Raw genomic sequence first — 27,990 nt, 5'->3', positions numbered from 1 at the left:
AGTTGAGTTCATTAGAGTACTGCCACTGGGACCTGGGACTACTGTTTTCTCAATTGTTGTTGAGTTAATTTCCGGAAGTGGATTCACAGGAAAAAAAACAGTAATTACACCTTGATCAGCCGGAATGGAGTTCTTAACTTTCTTTTTGGATTTAGTTTTGTTCTCCGTCGCTTGCATCTCTGCGGTCTCCTTGCTGGGTTGTTTATTAATTTTCCGCAAGTTGTATTTAGATTGTGTAGCCCTTTTCCCCTGCAGCATTTCTGTATAAGCAATAGATGCCGTATCCAACTGATGATCTTCTATTCTTCAGTATAATATTGTCCGCCTGTTATTGTGGTGGCTAACTCAGCAGCTACTGAGAAGCAATGCAGATATTCCGCTTTATTACAGGATCACAAGGAATAGTACCCCACTACCTCCTGCAGGTCACCTACTAGTCTTGCTCAGCACACAGATCACGATTTACTAGCACGGCAGCAGCAGTTAGTCTTAGGTGGGTTTCTCCTGCCTGTCCAGGATCAAAGGCTTGGAGCCCACAGTCTCCTGTTCACGTTACTTGTGCTCTCGATTACAAAGCAAATTTACAGCAGCCTCTGCCATAATCCAATACTGGATGAGCAGTCAGATGAATTCCAATGCTGTATCCTTACTATCTCCAGCACCCAATCTCTATTCAGAGCTAGCTGTCCAATGTCGTTATCTGGACTGGGAGGAGGTCCACACGGAGGAGACAGCCGTTATTGGGCCGTCAATGAATGGGGGGGGGGTTAGATAGACAGGCAAGGTAAGCAAGCACAGCAAGTAGAGTTATGGCAGGTAATACTCGTAATGAAGCTCACCCCCCCTCTCCCTATCTTATTCTTTCTCTGCTCACCTCTCTACCCTCAGAGCATTCGCCTAACACACCTGTGCCTTGCTCAGATTTGAAAATAAGAAGAGAATTGGGCCGTGCAAAAGTGCTCCAGGGGATAAAAGGATGCTCTCCCGCAATCTCCCCACCAACTTCGCAAGCTTACTCACTATTAGCTCAAACTCGAGGTGCTACTCCCTGTTTCAGCTTGCCAGGATGAAATAGTATGTCAAGCAATAGGTGGGCTGTGCACTTTCCAGGCACTCTCCCTGTCGGGTCCCAGCAGCACCAGGTGGGCGCAGCATTACCCACTGTTTTGCTCATGGGCCATTGTGCCGCCACTGCCCCTCGTTAGACTCACTTCTTCCACTGTATTCAATGCAGTACAGTAGACGCACTTCAAGCAACTGCCTGCAATCCGTATATCCAAGTGAGGTAGTATAACTGACCCCCACCAGCCCGCTGTTTGCCGCCGTAAACTGTATGCCACTGTTCACCGCTGTTCACCGCACCGCCACAGTCCACGGTCCTCGGGCCAGAGAGAGCAGGGATCTAGCTACCCACCGTTAGAGTAGGGGACCCTGCGCATTCACCACAGTAACAGGAAACACGCCATACCCAAGGCGTCAAGCCGCACCTCTTGCATATCTCTAACAAGACTAACAGAGGCTGCCTCCGACACCAACCGAAAAGATGGATGATCTATTCCCTAATTTTAATTTCAGCAGACTTTCCCAAATTATCGAATAATTATTTTTTTCTATAGTTAGGTGGAGGAGATTTTCAGTAGAGATAATTTCTGAGACATCGCCTCAACTTTGGTTTTAGAAGAACTATAACTAATTGAATGTGTTGATGACTATCAGATAATATTATTCTGCATGCTTGTAGAATGTCATTCCCTTTATTTACATAAACAGTATTTTGCAAAATCAACTTTCCATTACCGCAACATAAAAGTAGGAAGGCTTTCGTAGTCTTTTCTAGTCTGATGCCTTGGACTAAGAACAAGAATAACAACAGGCTTTTGTTATTGTTTTTAAAGAGCACATATATTTGACACCACACTTTCACTCAACATGCTTATAATACACAATCCTCTATTTGAAACTAGAAACATTCCTAAATGCAACTTGTTTGTTTCTGGGTGACTTTGATAACATCTATTGTTCTTTCCTTCTACATATATTTATCCTTCTACTACTCCTGTACCACCCAATTTTGCTTCATCTCAGGAATGTTCCTCCACCTGTCCAAGGGTTCTCCTTGCATCATTTGTCAGTCACTTCATCCTCCTTCTCTTCTATTTTCCCTGTAATATGGTATGTCTCTTCACACTCTCTGCTATTCCTGGTTCTTCTCTATTTCACCTCTCAAATCTGGTCACCTTTTCTTTTAACCATCCTCTCACTGTTCATCATGTTCACCTGGGCAGCTCCTTCTTCGGAACATCTATGATGAGGACTGGCTTCTTCACCACCCCCCCCCTGCATGGTTCCTCTCACAACTTCCTCCTTTACTTCACTGACCACCTCCTACTTAGACACCTCTACAACCAAAACTAAATTTGTAATCAACATCCTGGAACCTGCGCTCCTATGCTTTCTGGTTTTCTCTGACCCTAACCTTATTGGCCTTTCTCTCATAAGCTTTGTGAGGCTTCCTCTACCCAGCCTCATGGGTCTCCCTCATTCCCTAGACCATGTATTTCTCACTCCCTAGTCTCCTGGGTTCTCTGGAACCAACTTCCTGGGTCTTTCTCCCCAACTTCTTCAGTTTATGTCTTCCAAGAATACCGGATCCCTCTCTCTGAAACTCCTGGATCTCTCTCTCTCTCTCTCTCTCTCTCTCTCTCTCTCTCTGTATCTCTCTGTCGCTCTCTCTGTCTCTCTATCTCTCTTTCTCTCCCCTTTAGGCTCATGTTCTTTAGTTTCTTCCCAGCCTCCCAGGCGTCTCTGAAGATAATCCCTCTTCTACCTCATCCTCTGTATCTTCTGGTGATTCTTCTCGTGGCTCACCCTTCTTCTTTCTTCATCTTGGCCTGTGTTTTTTTTCTTTCTTAGTGAAGAATTGAGGGTGAGCTCCTCTAGAGGCCACTTTGCCTGATTGTGCAACAAGCCAGGCAGTGGGGACTCCATGGAGCAAACACCCAAACACCCCTCCCCCCACACCAAGCAGGGAAAAAGCCTTGCGGCAACAAAAAAAAAAAACGGAACTTCCTGTAGCAGTCTCAAATTAGGAAGATCCATACATGAAACAGTAGTGGGATATGGCAGGAGGAATGCACTGAAGATCGAAGGAACATACAGCAAACCTATCCTCCTTTAGGTTCAGTAAATGACAGCTGGGCTAAAGTAATGGAACTGATGCGACTGAAGAAGATGGAATGTAGCAGGCAGCAACAGTGGCAGGCGAATGCTGGCAAGGATGCGGAAAGCCGAGGAAAACAGAGGAGGAAGGCAAGGTGAGGAGCTGCGGCAATCCGTAATGACAGCCGAAGGAGGAGAGCGAGGAGCGGCAAGCTGAAGTCAGCAAGCAGGAGGCAACAGGAAGAAAAAGCAAGAAGGCAAGGAGAATGAAACTCTGATAGCGTTTTACCCCTGAAACACAGAGGGTTGCAACACGCCGGTCAAGGTACAGAATGCTGTGATAAACGTGAGGCGGCCATCTTGCAGGAACACTAGACCGCTGAGGTTGGTTTTGGCATGACGGAACCTCAGTGGCGCCTCCAGCATCTCCACAGACCCCAATGCCAAGTCATGACAGTCTCTCGACCCCAGCCTCCCGAGACGCCCTCCACAACCAAGTCTTTCTCTCTCCTAAGCCTCCAGGGATTTTCTCTCTCCCCAGCCTCTGGTATCTCACTCCAACTTCCTGAGTCTCTCCATCTCTTAAGCCTACAGGGTATTTCTGTCTTCCGAGACTCTGGGTTCTCTCTTTCTCAACCTTCTGGGTCTCTCTCCCTCTCTCTTTTTCTTTCTCTCTCTTTGTCTCTCACTCTAACTCTCTCGTTCTCTCGCTTTCTCTCTCTAGCCTCCTGGATCTCCTGCTTGCCAAACTCCTGGTCCTCTCTTTTCAACTTCTTAGGTCTCTGTTCTCACTGCCACCTGGGCCTTTCTCTCCGAGGCTTCCTGGGTGTTACTCTCTTCACTCTCCTACATTTCACCTCCAGCCTCCAATCTTTTATTATTATTATTGTTATTATCATTATTATTATTATTAGGGTATTTATTGAGTGCGGACCTAGCTTCGGGAAGCAACATAGTTCTTTACAATCATGGGTGAAGAACGAAGTTAGGGAAGCAGAAAAACAAGGGAGAGAGTTGCCAACAGCATGGGGTCGGGGTGGGCATTTTGGCAGCAAGCACTCTACATGTATCCAGGGGAAGAAAGACTCGGGAGAAGATTACCCATTTTCTGGTAAGGTGGGGAGTGGAGTGTGCGTGGACCAAGGTGGTAGGGAGAAGACATTCCTTGAAGAGGAGGGTTTTGATCTCCATCCTGATCTGTAGAAGCATCATGGCTCTTATACTCCCCTTCTTCCAGGCCTCTCCTCTGGCTTTCTGTCTCCCGCTGCAGATCCTTATGCACTCTTTGTCTGCAATCCCCAAATAAGGTCCTTCTCCAAATCCCCCACTGTCTTCTGCCACAAGCCCTTCCCTTTATAAGACCTTCACCTCACCTTCTCTAATCGAAGGGAACCCAGGTGTGCCTCTCTATGCAATTGGTATGGATATTAATTAATAGGAATGCACCTGGGAATGAATTTGATTTACGAACCCGCACTAGGGTAGCTGAGTGCGCAGGAACTGCAAGCCCAATGGGACAGCCCCTTATAACCGTTTCCCTTAAAGAAGTAAGAGTTTCTAAGGTGGCAATGTGACAGCACAACGCCTGCCATTCCTGACATGATGTGACCACCCAGGGGATCCCCTCTACACCACCTTTGACTGCAGCTTGACCTAGCCTTTGGCAGTATCCAGTTCCCTTGGTGGCCCCACCATCCACCAATATGGTCTGGTTAAGGACTTCATCAGAACCTCATCATTCTCTGTAACAGCGGTGCTTGTGGGGTTGAGCCCAGACCAGGTGTACTTCCAATAGATTGCAAATCAGGGTTGGAACCTGCTTTGAAACTCAACAAATGGGGAAATGGTATTTACCAACTCTGGTAAAAATATAAGGTTTGATTTATTGTTTTGCTTTAACCCCTGTATTATATAGTGGGTAGGGCAAGCTTAGCTGACTACTACGGAGGGCTCATGAAGATATTCTAGCTGCTCAGTCATGCTTAACCAGTGCATCCTGCCCAAAGCTGTGTTACAGCAGCAGCCATTTTGCAAAGACCAGTGGTGGTGTTTATGCTGTGGAGGGGTTCGCCGAACGTTGCTTTAAAGGGCTTACCTTGTTTTCACTTTTGTGATACTAGCCTAACTGTCGGCATTGGGGAAACACTTCAATTCATTACATGATGCTTTTACGAGCATTATCCGTTACCAGGAATATTATACAGCCCAAGACTACATGTGGTTGATATAATGATGTGTTAATGATGTGTTATTTATATAGCACCTTAATCCAAAGCGCTTACCCAAAGCGATATGTGGTGCTGTGGAGTCCAGAGGCTTAACACAGGCAAATATTTTGGGAAATTTTCAAAATTATGCAACATTGCCTTCTCATTAACCCCTGGTCGAACAGATGATGAAGTTAAAAAAGCAGGTGTGCAATAGATGTGCATCTCCCTGCAAAAAAGTAGCCAAATGCCTTTTTAATGCATCGGATCAGACATTTTGGAAAAAGCCTGGGTTATAATCTGCGTTGGGGCTAGAGTTGAAGAATGCTGCTTGTAAGAGTTCTTGTATTTTTGTCCTCTTCATGCCTTCGTATTGTTTTACTTATGTGCTGCGTTTGTAAGCATGTTTAATGTTTTGTAAAGGTGCTGGATGTTGCTTTAAAAGTGTAACGTTTTGTTTTAATGTCGCATCGTTCAGTGAGGTTTGTGTTCATGTCTGTGCTACTAGTGAAATTGTCTACATTTGGGAGAGGTTTATTGGATGATGCGTTTGGGTGCCTCTTTTTAGTTTTCAAGTAAATTGTACACAGGCCATCCCCACATGCTTTTAGTGGGTGACGCTATGCAGTCTGGCATAAGTAATGCATGACTAAGCATTGACGCAGTTGCCAACCGACCCATGACTCACAGGTTTGGCCTGCAATACAATCGCAAATAAAGCTGCAGAGGTGTCAAAAAAGCTGCTGGCAGGGCAGACTGAGACACATTAGCTTTGCATTACTGTAGTGATAACTCTTGCAGGTGCACAACAGGATGTTCTTCCTCTGACACCGGCTCTGTGGAGGTCTGCAATTCGTCAAACAATTATAGGGCTTTGCCAACCTGTAATCCTCTAACCTTTGCATAATTAATGGCTAAGCCTGCCTCCCTAGAAGTATAAGTCATCAGAGGCACGTTCAAAAATCAATTGTACGGGCCCAGTTAAAATTAAAGATCATTTGTGGGATTTTGGCAAACTCTGGACTAGTGAGGCGCTGGTAGGATTCGATAATCCAGTACTAGTTGAAAGACAGCTTACACAAGTAATGGATTAGTCAAGTTTTTTGGTCATTGTCAACCATGAGGTTGTTTTATGCGTTGGTTTGGTCTGCACCAATGAGAAACATCATTGGATGCAGAGATGATATTTATAACATGATGTTACGTTCACAAAGCCGACGCGTGTTTCAACCTGAGTCTTTTTCAAGGCCAATTGAGTTAAGGGTGAGCTTCCAGGTGGAGTGAGCTGGTCCTCCCAATTTGAGTGCCAGTGGGCTGGTTAGCCGTTCTGAGGCCGGGTTCGGCTGTGCCCTCCAAAAATGAGCATATTTGGGTAAATTACAGAAGGGATGCATGAGAGGCAAGATGTGCAATGTATCCCAGGCAGAGGAAATCAATCAGCATTGGCAAACGTTGGAAGTGCACTGCGGTGCTCTGTGATCTTGGGCAAAACTGAAATGAGATGTTTTACACACTATGAATGACTTTCTTCTAAACTGATCTTTAGTTTTAGTTTTGGCATGGGTGGAGTTTTTGAACAGCGGGACTCCCTCACTCCTGCGCACCTTTTAGTCAGTTGTTGACTATGTTCGACCTGCAGCCCGAGTCCTAGTTTGTCAAGGGACCAACTCCGGGGTTCCTGGTTGATTAGAAAATTTGTGGGATTTTGGCAAACTCTGGACTAGTGAGGCGCTGGTAGGATTTGATAATCCAGTAGTAGTTGAAAGCCAAACCCGGCCTCAGAACAGCTAACCAGCCCACTTGCACCCAAATTGGGAGGACCAGCTCACTCCACCTGGAAGCTCACCCTTAACTCAATTGGCCTTGAAAAAGACTCAGGTTGAAACGCGCGTCGGCTGTGTGAACGTAACATCATGTTATAAATATCATCTCTGCATCCAATGATGTTTCTCATTGGTGCAGACCAAACCAACGCATAAAACAACCTCATGGTTGACAATCACCAAAAAACTTGACTAATCCATTACTTGTGTAAGATGTCTTTCAACTACTACTGGATTATCGAATCCTACCAGCGCCTCACTAGTCCAGAGTTTGCCAAAATCCCACAAATTTTCTAATCAACCAGGAACCCCCAGGGTTGGTCCCTTGACAAACTAGGACTCGGGCTGCAGGTCGAACATAGTCAACAACTGACTAAAAGGTACGCAGGAGTGAGGGAGTCCCGCTGTTCAAAAACTCCACCCATGCCAAAACTAAAACTAAAGATCAGTTTAGAAGAAAGTCATTCATAGTGTGTAAAACATCTCATTTCAGTTTTGCCCAAGATCACAGAGCACCGCAGTGCACTTCCAACGTTTGCCAATGCTGATTGATTTCCTCTGCTGGGATACATTGCACATCTTGCCTCTCATGCATCCCTTCTGTAATTTACCCAAATATGCTCATTTTTGGAGGGCGGATCATGGGGTGTGGGCAATGCAAAAAAGACTCTCGAGCCTACTGTGAAAAGTTGGACTGTGTGCCCTGGCAAATATTGAGTGTGCCCACAAAAACAATGGAGCATTCCTTCCCGTCTCTCGCATGCCTAATCAGCTGATGAAGTTAAAAAGTAAGATGTGCAATAAAACGAAGGTGCTTGCCATGTCCAGACGCATGGCATCTGAGGGCACAGGATCAGCCCTTTTGTTCAAGCTTTGGATACAGCATATTATTGGGCTAAAGAAAGCTGTCTAATTAAGGACTTGTTTAGTCTACCTTGCCAAGTTCATTGAAATGTTTTCCAACCATATATATATATATATATATATATATATATATATATATATATATATATATATATATATATATATATTCTTTAATAAAGGTGCTGGTTGCATTAAAGGGTCTAATTTTCTTTTCATGCGTACTAGTAGTGTAAGGTTTATGTCGCGTGTGCGGTACTTATGGACTTGTCTACACTTTGAAGAGGTTTGTTGAAGTGTGCTTTGAACTATACACAACTATAACAATAAATAAATAAATAAACAAATTGTGATTTTATGTTCCTTTTATTTGTTTCCATGCTGTTTGTACAGTCCAGTGACACATGTTGTTAATAGATGGTGCTAAGCAGTGTGGCACAAGTACTGCACAGCTAAACACTGACAAATATTCTTTGTGAACCCAAAACAATGCAACATTGCTTTCCCTCTATCCCGTTCTGAAAGGGAAAGAAGCAATAAAAAGAAGAAATTGCATCTCCCAGAAGAATTTGCAAAATCACTTCTATATACAGAGGATCAGCCCTTTTGTAAACGTTTGGGCTATAGTGTAAGTTGAGCATAGCGTTGTAAAATGCTGTCTATGCAAGCTCCTTTAACCTAACTTACTACTTAATTGACATTTCGTACAACTTTATATTTGTATTCTTTCGTGAATCTGACGAATGTCCCTTTAAATGTCATAGGATTTCTTTCCATACTGCCTGCAGAGTGATTTGTTTTCACTTGTCTGCTGCTAGTGGAACTGTCGACATTAAGGAGGGCTTTGTTAAATCAGTATGTTATTTGCATTTTGTGTTTACATGCTGCCTGTAGTGTGCAGTACCACATTTGGTTAAGAGGTTTCTTTGTGCATACTGGCACAAGTAATGCATGGCTAAACATTGACAAAGAATGATTCACCATTGCCCTCCCTCTCTGTGAACAACACAAAATAAGCTTGCTCCTCCTTGGCAAGTGGGCAAAGTGTCTTCTGAGTGCACCAGATGGCCACTTTATAAAAGCTTGGGCTACTTTGCAAGCCGGAGCTCGAGTTGCAGAATGTTGCCTGTAAGAACTCCTTTTGGTCTACCCTGCTTAGTGCATTGATATTTGTGCCACCTATTTGAAGCATTTATTCATGTAATGGTTATTTGTAAGGCGCCTATACAGCAAATAGAGTTTCAAGGCACCGCATGACAAAACAAGCATTGGCAAAGCCAATAGTTTTGACCTGTGCATTTGTATTAGACATTTACCAGGCACCGCCATTTTGCACCTGCTGCGATTACTGTCAGTTAATACGACTATGGCGGTGCCTGGCAAGTGACTTTCCCATGCATCCAAAAAGGCCCATACTATTGTCATCGCCAAGGATTGTTTCAACATTGTATTTGTATTTAAAAACATTTAGGAGGTTTCGGATCTGCCTGATCAGATGCTTACATTAGTTGGTGAACTTACATGGACGAGAATAAAAGGTAAAACAAAAACGTACTCCCATTTTCCTGTAAAGTGTCATGTAGCCGTAAATAAAGAGTCCTGTTGGGGACTCCAAACTTCCTCCAGGATAGTTGTGTATATAGACTGGCAATAGGGGTGGGGGTGCCAATGAATTCATGCACAGAGCTGAGCCAGAGGGGAGCCAGGGATCGGGATTGATTCTAGGTGCCGAATATGAGCTGAGCCGGCAAACGACCCATACCATGCATCCAACCTTCCCACCCCAAAAGCACAAAACTCGTGTATGGTGTCGTGCCTCACCAACCACACAACTCAAAACACTTCTCAACAATCCCCCCACTTCAGAGACAATCCGAAAGGATGGTAACATTGGTAACATTTTCTGAGCCCCTCCTGACCCCCACAGACAGGTATATTTGCATGTCATCTGAACAGCAGTAGTAGCATAATCCTTGTACTCTTATGATGTCATGTTGGGGGCGTAGGTAAAGATCAAAAGTTAAAGGGGATAGTGGTTAACCTTGTGGCACTCCACCATTCTCCCTAGATTCAACGCCATTCAAGGCCAGATATCAAACCAATAATACTGAAAGAACAGCTCCAGAGTGAAAAGTATAAAACACCTAGCTGCCAAATGACCCGTGATTTGTTAGTCTGGCCTTCATTTTAAGGGTGAATTATGCGATCTGCAAAGACACTCTAAAAACACGTGAGGCAGGGTAAGCAACTGATGGCATCACTCTACTTATTACTAAAAAGCTTGCTCTGGCAGGGCATCGATAAACAAAACAATAGAGAAAGCTCATAAAATCCCAGAACTGCAGAGGTCATAGAGCCAGTGCAATGAAGTGGTAATTGTTGGAGAAATGCAGCGTTTGTGCTGCTGAGTTTTTCCCATGACTGGCTCGCTGTGTGAACCCTGCTTTGGTTACAGAATTCAATGTCCTGTACAAAATACCTTTAATGGATGGGGGAAGAGCATCCTTCCCAGGGAAAAATCATGTACCAGCCCTGTCAAGGGACGGTGAGAGCCCCCCTCCCAAATGCAGTGCGAGTGTGGATGATGGGGGACCCCCTTCCGATCCCTGCTTACCTGCCACAGCAGCGCGGGGAGCGTAGCTGGAGCAGCAGCAAGGAGGGAGAGAGAACTCTGCAGCCGGGCTGCTGCAGGCCCCACTGTACAGGGGGACGGTGAGGAAGCAGCTCAGTAGGGGAGGGAGGAAGGAGGGCATGCCAAGGGAAAGTGGCATGATCAATGGCGTCGGCCCCAACATCCCTAACCCAGCAGGGATTTCGTTTTCTATAAATAAAATCCCCACTGGGCTACCAGGGAATTGTTTATACTAAATAAAGTCCTCTGAGACGGTCTTTTGGAAACACTAAACCACCAGGGAATAATATTATTAACCAGCCATATCCATCCCTGCAAGCTCGGACGATTCGTCAAAAAATAAAATGGCTGTCGTTTGGCAAAAAAGCACAGACTTTCCAACCAATTACCTCATAGTGACATCACACTGCATACCCAATCAGGTATTGATTCATCAGAACGTACTAGACACACACCCGTAAATATCTACATGGACATTTTGACATTCATTTTGCGTCGAATATATTTATAACAGTAACTTGTTTATTTGTGATACAAAATACATTAAAATATGTATCATAACTGAAAAGCTGCAGAATCCATTTTTCAAAGCATCAACGAGGTCAAGCAACAGATGACGGCTGCCATTTTGAAAATAAAAATGGCTGACAAATCCACCACAGAGTAGAAATTGAGCCAAAGAGTGACAAAGGAGGTGTGGCTGGAAGGGAAACTGGTGGGAATGGGAGGAAATTCCTAGACACTTCACTTAGTAATGGCCGTTAAATAGGTGGACTATTCATCATTACTTACATTTTTAACGTTACCAAATGTGCAACTTCTGCCTGACTTGCCCTCCAACCAATCTAAACTAAACCCTTATGTATTGCTACCCCCAGATCACGCTGATGGTCCGCTTATCTAGGGTGAGGGAATAGTATAAGAAGCTTGCCCTAACTCTAATCTTTACTGATCATTTTTTTTAATCAGTTTTTTTTTCTTGAAAAGACACTTGTCAAAAAGAAAACAGGATCATGTGTCATCTGCTATTACAAATAAAATTCTATACATTTCATTCACTTTCTTTTCTTTAGCAGGTCTAAAAAGTGCTAAAAAGATTTGTTTTAGTTATATGTGTTTTTGTATGGAGACACGCAGCTCAACAAAGACCAAAGTTTCTTAAATATTCTGCCCCAAGCACTATATCGGAGTCTTATTTTTTGACTCTTTTCATAGTGTTTTGGAATATATTTCTAGCCTTTCAAAATGTAGAAAGGGTAGAACAACAACCTGTACCCATAATTACTGTACCCCACCTATAATGGAAAGGAACAGGGTGTGGGGTTTGGGAAAAGAAACAACAATATTCTTAGTATCAGCTTCTGTGTCTTTGATGTTCTTCAAGTAGGATAGAAATACTTCAGTTCTTACCCTAATCATGTCGTCCCAAAAGTTATCGGTCCATGTGGGACAGAGCAACTGTCGATTACTTCTTCTCAGACGCTATTAGTTGGACATTCCAGAATCAATCCCTAGGGATTCAAGCACAATGCCATGAATCTCCAGGGGGTTGTGGGCAATCTCACTTCCCTCTCTTATTGTTACGATTACATTTGCAGTGCTGGATTATATGTGTGAGTCGCATATTGTACGCGCAACTCTTTTTGAACATATCAGTGCATCAGGCGACAAGGAAAGAGTGGGGAGGAGGCAGGAAAAGCCCAGATGGTAGGGGCAGTCCCTGTTTCTCCGTGTCAAGACTTCTTTCTCAATTGTGCGGTTGTCTTACCTGATGGGTTCAGGTTTCGGACGATCTATTATTTCGATGAGGTCTGCTGCAGCATCTGCAGTCTGCATCGCGAGTTCCTGTTTATTATTTTCGTTACTAGAACGCAAGCACAAGATGAGGGCGTTGTAAATGACCCGTTCATTTCGTGCACGCCATCTTGGAGTGTTTCAGTTGTTATGGGAAGCTGAATGGAATCGGCCAATACAATGCAGGAATACTATGCTCAATATGCACGTTCATCTCTATTATTTAATGAATATTTGATTAAAGGGTAACCAAATAGCTATGAAATATACATACCATGGGCAACATACTTTTGCTATACTGTTGCTATATCATAGGATATTATTGACACCCACAGAAACATACAACATCAAAATAAAACATAAACATAAACATAAATGTCTGCATGGCCATGGTGGAGTGTTCAAATGTTGAAATGTTAAGATGGCAATATAAATATACATGGCCATCGCTCTCAGCTGTGTCTCTGCTCCATGACAGTTCACGATAGTGGGGAACAGGATATTGCTTCACAATGTGGCTAGGGTTTGCCAGCTAGTTGGTTCATTAAGACCTCTTGTGTCTGTTTTGAGGCGAAAAATCCAAAGCTTTTCCCTTCTATAGAGAAGGTTATGAATGTTTCTACCCCTTCTAGGTATTCTCACTCTTTCAATGACAGTCCATGTAAATTGAGTTGGACCATGTTGTGTTTGTGTGAAGTGTTCCACCATTGGCGCATTTAGTTTCTTGGTTCGAATACACGAACGATGTTCCGCCAGTCTTATTTTTATTGGACGTGTGGTCATGCCCTCATATCGCATTTGATATGGGAAGGTGATAAGATAAATCAAATTGTTACTTTTGCAGTTGGTAAAGTCTTTATGGGTCCAGGGGAACTGCCACCCAATGTCAATGGTAAAGGATCTTGCTGTATTGGCACAGGCACTACATCCACCACAGGGGGAATGTCCTGTTAGAGCTGGCAGATTCCAAAGTGTGTTTGGCTTTGGTTCCTTTGGTTCTTTATACGTGTGGATGAGTGCATCATGTAGATTGTGCCTCCTTTTGATGGTGAATCTTGGTTTCTATAGATTTATTCCACATACATTTATGATTGGCCAGAGTTTTAAGACCTGTCCTGATTCTGTTCATCATGGGTGAAAAGCTAAATATTGCTGCAATTTTTCCACTCACTTCTGTCCTTCTTCCATGTTGTTTGAGTGTTGTTTCTCTTGGAATATTCTTAGCTAATTTTGGTGCCTACTTTATTGTGTGCTTCGGGTAGCCCTGGCATAGTAGGTTTTTTTCCAGGTGGTCATGTTACACACACTTGGCATCTGCGGAGGCATTAGGAAACGGTTGCAGCCCTCCCTGGTGTTGGATCTCCCCCTTCTGGTTTTGTCCCCTGCGGATCAGCTATGGGCAGTGACAATTGGTGTCTCTGCTCCTGTGTGGATATGGGAAAACGTGAATGTGCTGGTAGGTGACTGTGGTATCTCCCAACCCCTTCGACCCAAGGTGCGATTTCTGTCGGCAAGTACTGGCCCATAAGGCTCACCTGATTAATGTGAATGATGAGCGCTCTGTCCTGCTACTTCTGGCAGGGGTGCTTGTTGGTGGAATCTACTTCCTTCACTGATTCCTGAGTATTAGTCCAGTCCGGCTGCGACTAAGTTCCTCTTTCTGCTTTCTCTCAATGTCTTTTGTCTTTTCCCTTCTTTCTGCTTTCTCTCAATGTCTTTGTCTTTTCCCTCTAAGTGTCTTGCTATTATTGCTCTCAACATGGTTTTTTTGCCCTGAATAACGTTTCTCTCTGTTTTCCCCCAAATAGTTGGTAAAGCGGCCGAACAGCGGCTGTGGAGACGCAGAGTGCGGCTGAGCGGGAGATGGATGCCACAACAATGTCCAGCAGCAAGTAAGTGATGGCTTTAGGAAAGGCAGAGGTATTAATGGCAGCGGGCCCTTAACGTAATATCTGTTAAGTGTCTAACCTTGTCTTTTGCCTTTTCTTTGCAGGTGCTGCAAGTTCGGATGGATTGTGTGGTGCTGCGGTGCCTAGTTGATGCTGTCTGCGTTCCGGAGCGTTTGCCGATGAGCTGCGTTGTCAGGAAGAAGATGTCTGTGCTCCGAGATGTTTGCAGGTGAGCCCGGTGTCAGGAGGAAGATGTCCGCGATCCGAGATGTTTGCAGGTGAGCCGCAGTGCCAGGAGGAAGATGTCTGTGCTCTGAGATGTTTGCAGGTAAGCCGCGGTGCAAGGAGGAAGCGCACAGGTAAGAGTATGATTCTTCAGAGACAAACATGGATGAAGGTGGCAGGATTACTTCAGGTAAGATGAATCCCAGGCGACGGTGAGCGTTACGCTGCACAGAGGTGCAGAATCACATAAAGCATGTGCCTTGGGGTTGAGCTGGCTTTTATAGCTGAGCTCTTAAGGCCACACCCCGTAGCAAAGTTCTGCATGCCACACCTTGCAACTCCTAGAAGTTAGAAGATGCACGTGCAGATGCAGATGAAGATGGAGACCATACCCGGACTAATTACAAGAATGAGAGTTCTTGTGAGTATTCTTGCTCCTAATAAAATAGTTCCTGTTTATTCTAAGCACTTCTGCCCATAATGAAAATTTCCTGTTTAACTCCTTCCATGAGCCAGGACTGTGTCCAACCAGGCCCCCCATGAATAAATGTCCCAGAAAGGTCAGAACTAATTTTCGCCAGTCGATTTTAGGATTATGGGTCTCTAGCCAGGGCATCCCCAATATCATCTGGAACTGGGGAGCACAGATGAGATCAAAGATGATGTCTTCTTGGTGCCCATGCTGCAACAGAAGCTTGACTTTCTCGGTACATTGTGTCACCTGGCCGGATGACAACTGAGATCCATCCACCGTGACATTTTCCGATTTCTGCTTTTGTTGAAGAGGAAGGCCTATCCGTGTTGCCAGTTCTTGGTCAATGTAGTTTCCTACTGCCCCACTGTCAATATATGCCTTCAAGGCATGTATTTTTGACGGCTGTTTGTAATTTACCAAAAGTACCAGAAGGACTAGATGTGAGGTCTGTGCGCTTTCCTTTTTCTCGCTCGGCAAGTGGACCCCTACGCTTTCCGGGCATTGGAGTTTCCAGAGTCCAGTGTTTCTTCTTCTTCATCGTTGTTTTTGTCGGTTGCCCTAACCATTTTCTTGGGAGGTATTACTGGGCAATCTCGAAGGAAATGGCCTGCTTTCCCACAATATAGACAAAGTTGTTGTTGTCTTCTTTTTTCTCTTTCTGCCTTAGTTAGCGGACTCCGTAACCCACCGATTTGCATTGGTTCCGAGTGTTCATGTGTTTTGGTGTGGGTCTCACGTGGTCGCACAAAAACGGTCCTCCCTTCTGAGCTGGCTTGATCCATTTTCCTATTCTACAACCTATGGTCAAGTTGCACTGTGAGGTCTCTGTAGTCTGCACACCCCTCAGGTGGGTTCACAACTTGTGCCAACACATCTTTAAGTTCCCCATGTAGCCCGCGATAAAAGAGTGTAGTTCTTTTCTCTTCTGGCCAGTTGGTTTGAGCTACAAGATGATTGAAGGATGCAATGTAGGTTAATAGATCTTGATTTCCCTGTCTGGTGACAGTAGTTCATTGTCCAGAGCTTGTCCCTGAGCATGTCAGGCAAACAATTTCTCCATTTCATGTTGGAAACCCCCAATGTTCCAAAGCAGAGGATCATCTTGGGTTACTAATGGTATTGACCAGTCCACCGCATTACCCCCTAGATATAAAAGAACAAATGCCACTTTGGCATGATCATTGGGGAAGGCTCCTAGCCTGCATAAGAAATGTAGACGACATTGGTTTATGAATATGGCGAACAAGTTTGTGTCGCCATTGAAACATTCGGACAGGGCTAAGGGTACTGCCCCTGAAAGGACTACCTGAACCGGTGTGAATGGTTGTGGCAGAGCAGCGTGGCTTATGCCAGGCAAGGGAACCTGCCCTGCTTGTGCCTGCAGCACCTGCCTTGCTATATCATCGGTCCTCTCCCGGGTTACGATAAGATCCCACCTTAATGCACTGGTCTCTTGTCATGAGGCATGTACTTCAGCCTGTATTACCCCTAGTAGTTGGGCCAACAGATTTGTCTCAGAAGTTTCCATAATGCTTAGGCATAGAGTTGTTTAGGCTTCGCGTTCTGTTATGCTCACCTGGTCTCTGCGGAGGCGTTGGGGCATGGTTGCAGCCCTCCCTGGTGTTGGATATCCCCCTTCTGGTTTCGTCCCCTGCGGATCAGCTATGGGCGTTGGAGCGTTTGCCTGTGAGCCGCGTTGTCAGGAACAAGATGTCTGCACTCTGAGATGTTTGCAGTTGAGCCGCGGTGTCAGGAGGAAGATGTCTGCACTCCGAGATGTTTGCAGGTGAGCCGTGGTGCCAGGAGGAAGATGTCTGCGCTCCAAGATGTTTGCAGGTGAGCCGCGGTGCCAGGAGGAAGCACAGGTAAAAGCAGGATTCTTCAGAGACAAGCACGGATGAAGGTGGCAGGATTACTTAAGGTAAAATCAATCCCAGGTGACAGTGAGCATTGCGCTGCACGGAGGTGCAGAATAACGTGAAGCGTGTGCCTTGGGGTTGAGCTGGCTTTAATAGCTGAGCTCTTAAGGCCACGCCCCCTAGCAAAGTTCTGCATGCCACACCCTGCCACTCCTAGAAGTTAGAAGATGCACGTGCAGATGCAGATGAAGATAGAGACCACACCTGGACTAATTACATGAATGAGAGTTCTTGAGAGTATTCTTGCTCCTAATAAAAGAGTTCCTGTTTATTCTAAGCACTTCTGCCCATAATGTAAATGTCCTGTTTCGCTCATTCCATGAGCCTGGTGCCAAAGGCACTAGGACTGTGTCCAACCAGGCCCCTCATGTATAAATGTCCCAAGGGATGTGTGTAAACCAGGATGCCCCCTGCTCCCTCCACTTGATGGAGGGAGCTCTTGTGATCCTGGGCAAGTGGCCATGACAGGTCAGATAGTTTTTCATAATCTGTCATTGTGGAACAGTTCCTTCGATATCTTAAAAACTATCCAATGGGTAGATTCTTCCTTAGGCTTGCCGGATGATAGCTGTCAAAGGTCAACAGGGAGCTCCAGTCTGTTGGTTTATTGAAGACCAGACTTGCGATTTCACCATTCCTTACTTCCAGTTTGAGGTCGAGAAAGTGAAGCGAGGTGCGACTGTTTGTTTCAGTGAAGGTCAAAAAAGTATTCTGTTCATTGAGCCAGGTCGTGAAAGACTTAAGATCTTCTTCATTGCCCTTGAATATCATTATGACCAGTTCAACATATCTTGACTACAATTCTATTTTAGGGGACCAAGGATTGATGTTGCAATCGATGGACTTCTCCAAAAAGTCTGACACATAGAGGTTAGCGAGACTTGGCGCAAAGATCGCTCCCATTGCGGTGCCAGATGTTTGTTCAAAGAAAGAGCCCTCATATAGGAAATAGTTCTTGGTTAAGGCCACCTCAGCTAGCTGCATAATTAGAGTGACAGGTGTTTTTAAAGGAGGGTTTGTATTCCTCAATACTTTTTCCTCCACTTGTAGTGCAGCTATTTGAGGTATTCTTGTATATAGAGACTCTCTATCCAATGTCACCAATAATATTGCTCAGGATCAAAGGGTCAATTCTTCAGAAGCTGCAGAACTGCAGTTGTGTCTTTCAGATGGGATCTCATTTTACCTACTTCTGGTTTTAAGAACAAATCTATAAATTGGGACAGAGGTTCTAAAACTGAACCTATGCCGGACACAATAGGTCTACCTGGAGGTGGTATTTTGCCTTTATGGACCTTTGCTAGCCTGTAGAATGCCTGTATTCTGGGTGTTTTAGGGATAAGGACGGCATATTCTTTAGCACTAATGTGACCCTTGAGCACAAGTGGATCCACAAGTAATCTAACAAACAAAAATGTGGGCTTCACAGCTACTAATAATACTAGCAGAAATGGAAATCATTTCCAAGGTAGACCTATTGTGTCTGGCATAGGTTCAATTTTAGGACCTCTCTCCCAATTTGTTTTTTTTTCCCTTGAAACCAGAAGATTGAATCTCGATATGGGTGGAGGGGGTGATAGTCACACTAGTTGCGGACAAGACATCTCATATGAGGAAAGAGAGTCGAGCCTTGAGGTAGGAGGAGGGAGCACATGTGCCCCTGAAGGAAGCTTGCAAATGGACAAAGAAGTGAGATCACCTGATCTGGAGAAACCTAAGGATAGGACGCCAGATCCCACAGCATATCCTGGGCATCCCCGAGGATGATCGTACAGTGAGAAGGGAGAGTCATCACTGTATGTGAGCAGGTTAAGGTTGTTACCCACAAGGAGGCAGACAGGGACGATCGTCCCAGCCAGGGATAGAGTAATAGTAGGATCTAACTGTGGGGCAGGGTTTACGCAGTTTCCCTTGTTGGAAAAAGGTGGAGCAAGACTACAGTATATGCCATGGCTGCAGATGGATAAGGATAATTTAAGGTGTAAGCTCCTGAGTTTGACTTCGGGTGCTGGGAAATGGATATACGAATTAGAAAAAATTGGCCATAGGGGACATAAAAGGTCTCCAGGCAGCTATTCTTGGGGAGAGAGCTGACGACATATGGAGAAGAGAGGGACATTCAATTGTGAACGTACAGGATAAAGCACACGATGGAGTGCTGTTTAATATTTGTAGAGCAGATGTTTGGAGAGCGCGCAGGGTACAGTATCGTGGCAGATCAGATATGGGTGCAATTATGACATGCAAGATGAAGACCCTATTGCTTACATTCAGTATATTCAGTAGAAATGGCAGCTTGAAAATCGCGAGCCATGGGTAAAGACAGTGGCCTAATTTTACCACATTTCATGTCAGTGGTTGGCTGAGCCAATAGACAAACAGATGAAGAAACAAGTGGAGATGGAAACGAAGCCTTGGGCTGAGATACAGTTGACAATAGTATGCCATTGTCGGTTATTACAAGAGAAAAATAAGAAGAAAGATGAGAATAGGAAACCCGAGGTAGCTAAATTAGTTCAGAAAAAAATTTCAGAATTTGCCATAAAAGGGGCGATATTGACAAGCGCAGAAGGATTGGGAATACAGGAAGTAATGGGTACATCGCAGGAGAGTAAGCTGCGCCCGATGGATCAAGGTGGATATGAGTTTGTACAACGAGGCAGAGGTATAAGATATAGAGGAAGAGGAGGATTTCAAAATAATCAAGGTGGGTCTGAAGGTATACAGAATTAGAACCAGAGTACTCACGAAGGGCTTGTCCGATGGGCACCCCCAGTATGTTGGACTTGTTGGATAACAGGGCACATTGCATGTGTATGTGGGGGCCAAGTGAATGTACAGAATGGCAATTTTCAAGAGGGAGGACAGCTTATCCTCCACCATATAGTACACATACTAAAGAAGGGTTCGCCCAGGATCAGACATTGAATCAGATACAAGCACTGCGAGTGCAGCAGGTGCAACAGCAGGAACGAGTGCAAATGAATCCACTGCAAGTGCAGTCACATCAATCCCCCATGCATACATAGCAGTATGCAAATGCAGGTCAAGTACTGACACCCAGGATAGGAGGTGTCACTGGGTAGGAGGGAATCCTTTCACATGGACAGGGATGAGCCTGTACCCACGATAGGACAGCTCACAGGGTGAATTGATGTGTTCAGTACTATCTGTCATACCAGACCCCCAAGAGGAACCAAGGGTCGATGTGACGGTAGGAGGCAAATCATTTTCTTTTCTAGTACACACTGGAGCTACGCGTGCACTCATGTATACGAGAGGGAAAATATACAATGTCGGGAATTGCCATGAATGCTCAAGGGTTCTCTGGAGCTACGAGTCAAGTTGCTTTTACTAATGAATTTCCAGTCTCTATAGGAGAGTATGACATGTCTGTTCCTTTGTTATACTCATGACAGGCACCGGTTAACATTTTGGGAAGAGATATAATGACAAAACCTTTCATTTACTGATCAAGGGATACAACCAAGAAACGGTCTTGTGGGTGTCATGTTGAAAACTGAGTCACCTGGGTATAAGGTTCAGTTCAGATCTCATCTGGCTTTGAGGGGATATTAATCAAAGTTTGAGCAAAGCTTTTTTGAAACCATTGTCAACTTGATTGTTATTTAAAAGAAACTAGGGTGTTTGATGTTCCAGCAAGTACCTCTGTGATAATAGATGCATGTGAATTTGGAATTAGTTGACACAACTTGAGAAGAAAGAAGAGCGTCCAATGCGTTTCACATCTAGAGTTGTATATGAGCCTCACACATACTGTGTGCTAATTGGGAAGGAGGTGGTGACAGTCTACTGGACCACCAAATACTTTTTACCCCTTCTGCGCCATTGCAAAACAGGACCAGCCATGTGCAAATCAGTCAGCAGCTGCCGCCACCGAAGGTAGCAGTCCAGCCCGAACTGCTAGGCCAGGTCCCCTCTGCTCAGAAAACCAAGCAACCCCAGACATCTTTCGGCCTTGTTGGACCTCCTCAGTGAGGTGCAGCCTGGTTCCCTGTGGCGCAGCGAGCAATCTAAACCTCTGGCAATTGCTCTGGGCAACCTTCCACACCACCGGGCTAAAACACGGTGGTGTGGAAGGTTGCCCAGAGCAATTGCCAGTGGTTTAGATTCATTCGAAACCTTCCACCCATCACTTTTGTGGTCAGTTTGTTTCTCCTTGTGGGAGAGGGTATGCCCAGACGTGGGTCCCTTGCTCGCTGCGCAACAGGGAACCAGGCTGCACCTCACTGAGGAGGTCCAACAAGGCCGAAACATGTCTGGGGTTGCTTGGTTTTCTGTGCAGAGGGGACCTGGCCTAGCAGTTCGGGCTGGGCTGCTACCTTCGGTGGCGGCAGCTGCTGACTGATTGGCACATGGCTGGTCCCCTTTTGCAATGGCGCAGACGGGTTAAAAAATGGTGGTGTGGAAGGTTGCCCAGCGCAATTGCCAGTGGTTTAGATTCATTCGAAACCTTCCACCCATCACTTTTTTGGTCAATGTTTGTGAGCAAGCCACGAACGAGGGAAGGTTGGAAGAATATGTCACTGAAATTGCCTGGTTTTGGATTAGCTTGTCGGTGGTGAGTGGCTTCATGGGATAAGCAATGTGTACCACCTGTGAGTTTGAAGAAGAGAATTGCAGGCGTTGCTCGTGAGGGTCGCCTGGGATGGAGTCTATCAGGGAGACACGAGAGAGAACAGTATTGATGGCCCAGAGTGGGTGACAATGTCAAGTTGCCAGTGATGAACTGCCTCGGGTGCTTCTTGCCATGAACAGTGACACGAGCAAGAAAGTGTGAATACAATCCCTAGCTCCATTAGGGGCATCAGTTAAAGTATGAAGCCAGGTGGAGTTGGAGATAATGGCGTCTTACAACGTGTTGGTGGCTAGGCTATTGTGCATTGATGTGATGATGTATTATACTGCTACTTAGTTCAAGTGTGAAATCATGGAGGTCTTAACCACTTTTGCATTAATACGGTTTTATCATGCGTATTTTCCCAAGAAAGTTTTCCATGCAGTTTGTAAAGTATAATGTGCTTTAATTGTGTTCCTCAGAAATAGCGGTTTGGCGTAAAGCGCTATATAAACTTAATAAATACAATAAATAAAATAGCTATTTGCAAAATGTTTCCACTGAGCATTCTCGAACAATCTTGTACCACAGAAAGGTAAATGGATTACTGGAAACATGAAGCCGTTTCTTGAAATGTAGCGCACGACTGGAAGAATATATGGCGAGTGATGATGGAGAAGGCAGTATGTGTGTAGGCAAGTCCCCAGTTCACTCACTGGGGCGTAGCTATTTGTAGTGAGACTCATACTAAGCTCTAAACTGGTTCTATCTTGGATGGGAATGCACAGAACGCCCGAAGTGGAAATGAAAGAAGTTCTGGATACAAGGAAAATTATTTGTAAAAAAGAAAATGGCGTGGCTACCTACGCCTCCCCCATCTCACACAGTGTTAACCAGTGCTTGCCCTGCCCCCCTCTCTTTTTTGGTTGTGTATTAATTACCTGGATTGAAGAATGCAGGCGGATTAAACAGATGTTTTCAAAGTGTAACAACAAAGAACACCACTTTGGTTGTTTACAAATTTTACAGTAATCATTGCCAAGACCAAACATGCCTTAGCAAGACTTTTTTTTCAATCAATGACGATTCTAATAATATTTACAAGTCAATAATAGTCCAAAATTAATGTGATAGTCCAGAAGAAGCATCTCCGAAAGAATTAACTGGCCAGTAGACAAGAACTAGTTCAAGTCCTGAGATTTAACTGTCTAGGAATTCACTTTGCAGGCAGACTGTCATGGATTGCACATATTATAAGATCCAACACCTGTATGATACAGTCAACGGAGATAGCATTGATCTTCAGCTGTGATATCGGTGGGTGATCGGCGGTATCTGCAAATAAGGTCTACCTTGCTATGTGTCCAGCACCATAAGCATTATATCAAGAAGCACACTGGGTGGGAGAGGTAGAGTCTTATCTTGAATCCAGGGAAGATAACATTCTTAGAAGACTCTTAATGCCAAGCTGAAGAAAGGACCTGTAGGAAGCTGGAGACAAATAGATCTGGTGGACATCAATCGCCTAACATGTTGGATCAGGACCTGCTGGTGCACAGGGGGACTCCTTATTGAGCAGTCTTGTGAGTGAGCGAGGCAGCCATTCACATGCCGTGAACATCCCATTGTGTGCCCTCAACCTTCGGAAGTGGTTTATAAACATGCTGTCTATACCTGACTGCGTGGAGATGTATTCGAACAACGCTTTTTTGATAGATATTGCAAAGATGGCTTGGATATTTTAAAGGACACGTCTCATTTAAGATAATTTCACAATTTTTAAAGCGTGTATTTTGGAAGGGTAGAGGCACCAAATATTTGGGGATTTTTCAGTCTTGTTACAATATAATTGAAACAGCAACCTAATCAACAGTTGTTGATTAATGATGTGTGCAATACGTTGGAATGCAAGAGTGTTTTGTATAATGGGAGATTTGATATACATAAAGTCATGACCTTAATATAGGGCCACAACAGCTGAAACGGCACTATGGTGGCCTGTGGAACAGTCCAATAAATAAGTGATCTATTAACATCCTGTGATACAGTGCGGAAATTGTTAGTTTTTACAGTTTAGTTTGAAGCATTAGAGAAATCATGTTTGAATAATGTGACTAAGAATATATGTTTCATGAAATTGTTTGTTATGGGTATATATATATATATATATATATATAGAGAGAGAGAGAGAGAGAGAGAGAGAGAGAGAGAGAGTTGTGAATTTTGGGTAAAGTTCTGATCTTCCTTTTCATCTTTATGTTCTTTTACAGGAATGACAGCATTAGGAATTGGATTTTCAAAACTGAGAATGTGATTTTAATAGAGGGAGCATGTCATTTCTGGTATTGTTTTTAATGTTGAAATGTGTGGCATTCACTGATACTAGCATCATTAAGATTAATCCCTGAGGAAGAACTTAGTTCTTAAAACACGTCAAATAAATAAGTAGGAGTATGGCTTAGTAGTTTTGTTGTTAAATATCCACTTTGGTAATTTATATAAATATAAATGTTCCTATATCGTGCTTGCTATCTGAACATACACGTTGAACCATAATTCTTTCCAATAAGGTGCTCATCACACATGTCAAGACAAGGTGCAGTCCCATTACCCCAAAGAGTCGTAGATTTTGTATTGGCTGTTGCATGCCAAGCATTCTGATTGGTTAGGTGTAGGGGCATAAACTGGGTTGGATGATCTAATTAACCTTTAAAAGCCTCTCTGGGTGTGTTGATATTGAGAGTTGTGTGAGATCCTGAAGAACGTGTGGCAGAGAAGGAGGCGGCACCACCTATGGTACCACTGGAGTGAGGTGGGAACCCGGTGCCGGAAGAGGAAAGACAATCAAAACCTTTAGAAAAACACATAAAACGATTCACTGCAAAATACACTGCACTGCTCCATGAATCAGGGTGTTTGTTGGCAGAGCAAAGTCACTTGGCACTGTGCTTAAAATTGCATGAATCAAGCCCAAAAAGTCTTATCACGTAATTATAGAGCATAGATTGTTTTGTTTAGCAATCTGTAATAAGAAGTGGTTTCAATGTGGATACAGATTAAACAAAAGCAATTATGCGAAAATGAGTCTTGATAATATACAAATGAAAAGTATTTAAGATAATATTTATATTTTAAACTTTTTATTGTTGATACACTAGGCACTGCAGAAACTACTTTAAGGTTAGAGCGTAATGAATGGCTCTTTCCAAAAGAGGAGGTCAAATATTAAAATAATTGTATTCATTTGTAGAGTTAAAAATCTTACGCTTCATCAGCACTCTAGGATGCATGATTCCACCACCAAGTGACTCACAATTCTTCAATATAATCCAAGGTTAGACATATATCAATTCTTGGGCCTCAGACATGGACTTAGTGTAAAAGTTGCATATTGTTAGGCAATGAATACTCTGTTGCCCATTTGCTCTACATTTCATGTTTTGTGTAACAGGCTTTCACCAATGCCCTCCACTCTTCAGGAGCTAGAAAAAATCACGCAAAATATCACTAAATATGGTAAGTATATCAGAATGTTTCTTTCGTCTTATATGACCCTTTATGCAGGAAACCCTTTCTCTGAAAGAGAGAGCCAATACCATAAGAATTGCGGAATATAAATTCTAATACAAATGATACAACTTATTATTAGCATGTATTCTCACTTAGTAACTACATACACAGGAATTACCTGTGTCAAGTCTTATTCGGCTTAACTTATGACCTGCCTTTCTTTTGTGTATGCTGCCAGATTCACTTCCATAACATGCAAGGGGACATTTAGTTATCCTCTTCAATATTTAAAGGATTGCCAGTAGGACTGTCCCTGATCTCCCCAGATACTTGCCTGCCCGCGTACTCACCAGAGGGACGTATTCCAAATGCACATAAGTATACATGCATGTTCACTAGTTCACACTCCTGTTTTAGCTGCTCTTCCTAACGTGCCTCTGAAGGAGACATTTTGAGGTTTTCAGTGTGTGCACTTATTAGAAATGTGCATAGTTTGTTACTGATCCTAGGCGTTTTTTATATATAGACCTTTTATGTATTTATTTATGTATTTATTATTGTCGCATTATACAGTTAACACAAGTAACTTTTAGTACATCACTACAGCAATCATCATTCAAAAAAATCCAGATAAAACAATACAATATAATAAAAACAATAACCTCATAAAGCTGTGAGTAATGAACGACAATATCATGGCAAATGCAAAGTTTATTATTATGATACTTTTACTTCATTAAATTAACCTTACAAGCTCCCCCACAATAAACATGCTTTTCTTTTTAGTTGCTTAACCCCATGTGCTAATTGACTATAGATTTCCTGAGGGGTAATTATCACTTGAAATAATGGGGGTAATTCATAGAATTCCGCGCACAAGTGGCGCACGTGGCTGGTGCACAGTGTGCGTGTGTGGCAGTCTGCGCCAGCCGCGTGCGCCAAAACCCATGCCAGCGCACAGCGTATTCATGGATTTTAACATCTGTAACCAGCCGTGGTGCAGAGTGGCGCAGCGACTCTGCAGCAGTGCCAGTTACGCCCCAACCCGTGCGCCATGAACAGCGCACAAATCAGTACATGCCGCAAAGGCCAGTGGACCAGCATACAGCCCCCAACCACGAAAACGTGTAAAACTCCCCACGCACCCCTCAGAATACACATACCCATCTCACGCTAGCGAAATCGCGTGTAAAACTCCCCGCGCACCCCTCAGATAGGCCCTGTGCGAGCGGGGCACGTGTATTTTTGGGGTACGTGGGGAGTATCACACGCGATAGGCCCTGTGCGAGCGGGGTATGTGTATTTCTGGGGTACGCAGGGAGTTTTAAATGCAATAGGCCCTATGCGAGCGGGGTACGTGTATTTGAGAGGTACACAAGGAATTTTACACGCGATTACGCTAGCACGAGAGGGATACGTGTATTCGGAGGGGTGTGCGGGGAGTTTTACACGCGATTTGGCATTGTGTGCCCTCCCGGGTGTGCGGTTTCCCCCCTTCCCATGCCCTGCAGGCAGCCCACACCACAGGGGACTACCCTACAACGCTCACCATGCCCTGCAGTCAGCCCACATGGCACCATGCACTTGTGAGCACACTTGTGAGCCCAGACTCATGTACCCCTGCACACCCGCCCACCCAGCATTGATGGGCACCTCCAGCAGGCCCTGACTCATGTCCCCCTGCACCCCTGCCCACCCAGCATTGACGGGCACCTGCCAGCAGGCCCCGACTCATGTCCCCCTGCACCCCCGCCCACCCAGCATTGATGGGCACCTGCCAGCAAGACCCGACTCATGCCCCCCTGTACCTCCACCCACCCAGCATTGACGGGCACCTGCCAGCAGGCCCCGACTCATGCCCCCCTGCACCCCTGCCCACCCAGCATTGACAGGCATCTGCCAGCAGGCCCCGAATCATGACCCCCTGCACCCTTGCCCGCCCAGCATTGACGGGCACCTGCCAGCAGGCCCCAACTCATGTCCCCCTGCACCCCCGCCCACCCAGGTTTGACGGGCACCTGCCAGCAGGCCCCGACTCAAGTCCCCCCAACACATTATCACGATCCACACATATGGCCCTTATGGCCACCCAAATCCCACCCCACGCCACCCCAGTCCAAACACCCAACCAAGTATACCATCCACCCCACATTGAAATCCACCATTACATGATACATCCCAAATGGCAAGTATGCACATCAATACATGTCCGTCACACACACACAATGGGTGCAAGTGAATGAGAAAACCCACATCGTGACATGCATGAAACCAATGAGGGAATACCACACATTGAAGTATGAAATAAAAATGTATTAAACACAAAAGCAAGGGAATGAAATGAAATCACACAATAATGGAAAAAATAAACAAAATGCTGCATGACAGCAGAATCCAAATAAATCCGAATGAAAATGGGTCCAAAGTGTCCGTCCCTCAAACCAAATCCAAAGGTAAAAAATGAGACAAATCCATTGATCCCTGGTAAAATCAAAAAATAATGAAGTGAAATCCAGTCTGCACCTATATAGAAAGTACAAATCCAGGGTCCATGAGCCCAACTATTCAAAGGAAACCTACAAAAAACCCTACCTAATAAACAACTTTATACAAAAAGGTGAGGCATAGTCCAAGCGCCCCTAATGAAAGAAAAACAGAAAGGAAACCTAACACTAATTAACTATATACAATGGCGGCGGGCAAGTCCTAGGGCTCACTTGTTGATTTCCCGTGCCAGGGCACTCATCGTACTCCCGTTCTACATCCTGGAGGCGGACCTGCTCCATGGCCCTGAGGTTTCGCAGGGATAAAGCCATGTCCACCTCCAACTCCCTGCGAATTGCCTCGAGGCACTCAGCCCGCCTCAGCGCCCTGCGCATGGAGTTCTCCGCCCTGACCATAGTGAGCCGTGCCTCTT

This window comes from Ambystoma mexicanum, chromosome 4p (assembly GCF_040938575.1).
Source record: "Ambystoma mexicanum isolate Mex_15411 chromosome 4p, UKY_AmexF1_1, whole genome shotgun sequence".
NCBI lineage: Eukaryota > Metazoa > Chordata > Amphibia > Caudata > Ambystomatidae > Ambystoma > Ambystoma mexicanum.
This window is presented reverse-complemented; position numbering follows the sequence as displayed.